Below are 2,007 nucleotides of genomic sequence, written 5' to 3' on the forward strand. Positions count from 1 at the left end.
CGAAAATCCAGGATTTGAATTGATGTCCTTTCATTGATTCCTCCTAAATTGCATTGATTTATCCTAAAGATTTCATTTCAATTGGAATTTGGTTATTCACCATGTACGAGGATCCCCGCTAAGCATCCATGGCTGAATGGTTAAAGCGCCCAACTCATAATTGGCGAATTCGTAGGTTCAATTCCTACTGGATGCACGCCAATGGGACCCTCCAATAAGTCTATTGGAATTGGCTCTGTATCAATGGAATCTCATCATCCATACATAACGAATAAAGCAACAATATAGGGTTTTACACGTTCTTTATTTCTAGGTGAGGTGTCCTAAGCCGAGAAGTTTGTTACGAGTTGGTTAGTTAAGGCATCGTTCGCATTGGATTATTTAAGCTAGCTCTCTAGCTTCAAACTCCCAAGCAACATTTGTGATGAAATATAAGTAATGATTGGAAGGTTTTGGTGGGGTCAACGAGATGGAGAGAGGAAGATTCACTGGATGAGAGGAGACAAGATGTGTGCTTCAAAGAACGATGGTGGCTTGAGATTCCTTTTGTATAGCCAAAAGAAAAAGAAAATGCCTTATTTGAAACTGATTACTTACATACTGGTTAAACTCAAAGGGTGTTTATGCACCTGAAATTTCATTCCCGGAATTCTTTGTGGGGGCACTGGGACTAGATCCCTTCCTCACTTCACCACTCTCAAAAAAGAAGGGATTCAAGTGGAGTGGGGACTGCAAAGGAAACTATAAAAGGCTCTTGGTCTAGGAACTTCCATTCAAGGGAGCTAGCAATAGCTGCCTGCATAGGCTTGTCCTTTTCTGAAAGGAGATCCATGGTTGTACAGACTCATAGATTGAATTAGCCCTTGGAAAGGAAGAGGATAATTATAAAGCTTGATCACTCGCTTGCGAACTTACTGCATAAAGGAATTCAAAAAAAGCTACTAGACTTTATGAGTTAGAACATTAGGAACCTTAGACCCATATGAAAGAGCCAAAGTTGAATGGTTGAGGGGTGAAGAGCAAGTACAGTCTCTTGATCCCTCATTCCCCTAATCCATTTTTTCCTTATCAGAGGAACGAAGATGCTCGTACGTAAGGACTTGAGTACTCGACTGAGAGTCCGAGGATGGGAGTGGAATACTTGTTTCGAGGGGGTGCTAAACGTACCGATTTGAACTAACTTTTGGTTGAAAAAAGATCCCTGTCCCCTCATTTCTAATGAGATTGGAGACCCAGCCAAGACTGATTAGCTCGGGTGAAGTGCCCAAAGGGAAAGAAGAGACGAAGAAGAAGGTGGGATCCTTTCCGGCAACAGATTTGGATAGATGACATGAAGCTGACCCCGGTCCCTAGGGGAGATTAATCTCTTCTTCTTAGCCGCACTGATATATTAGTACGGGCATCTCGTCTGAACGTCTCTCTTTTTTGGAGTTCAAATCCCTCTTTTCAAGATAAGATTCCCCGTCTTGTTCTCTTATTCAAGCTTGACCCCTTCCCTTTCTCTTGTAGAGAGAGAAATGGATGAACAGTGGAGCACTATCTCAATTGCATCGACCCCTCCCTCACTCTACTAACCCTCTCGCTTCGTACACTACGCTCTTACCCTATCGATCCACCTTACGGTCCACTCGACCAGCGGAAGAGGACTCCGTGCCTTTTTAGAGTGCCTGCTTTCCCATGTGCTTTGTGAACTAGCGAAAACTGCTCTAGTTCCGGGATGCGGAAGACTTTTTATATAGAAAAACCACTCTCCGCTCCGTTGGTTTCCTTCCTTAGTTTTGGACTTCTTTCTCTTCTTATTAATTTGAAAGGCAGTTTGAGAACCTTAGAGAAGATCTCACTTTTTAGTTTCCGAGTTAGGCATTCCTCTTTGAGTTAGGAAATTAGCCTTCGGGAAGGAGAATGGAAAAGATCTATTCACATGCCGATGCCACCAGCTAGCCGTTCGCTAAAAGTAGCATTCACACAAGTATATAAGTATATTAAGGGATTCTTCCTTGGCCAAGC

At 42.8% G+C, this 2,007-nt stretch overlaps 1 non-coding gene and 1 pseudogene across 1 annotated transcript; one reads left to right on the plus strand and one right to left on the minus strand.

Annotated features, from left to right (window-relative positions):
- Positions 1-254, minus strand: part of LOC136224715 (protein Ycf2-like) — a 7,925-nt pseudogene extending 7,671 nt beyond the window's left edge.
- On the plus strand, positions 123-196 carry TRNAM-CAU (transfer RNA methionine (anticodon CAU)). Its single transcript has one exon. It is a non-coding gene; the product is annotated as a tRNA-Met (tRNA).
- Positions 255-2,007: the final 1,753 nt, after the last annotated feature.

Source organism: Euphorbia lathyris, chromosome 3 (genome assembly GCF_963576675.1).
Source record: "Euphorbia lathyris chromosome 3, ddEupLath1.1, whole genome shotgun sequence".
Taxonomy (NCBI): Eukaryota; Viridiplantae; Streptophyta; class Magnoliopsida; order Malpighiales; family Euphorbiaceae; genus Euphorbia; species Euphorbia lathyris.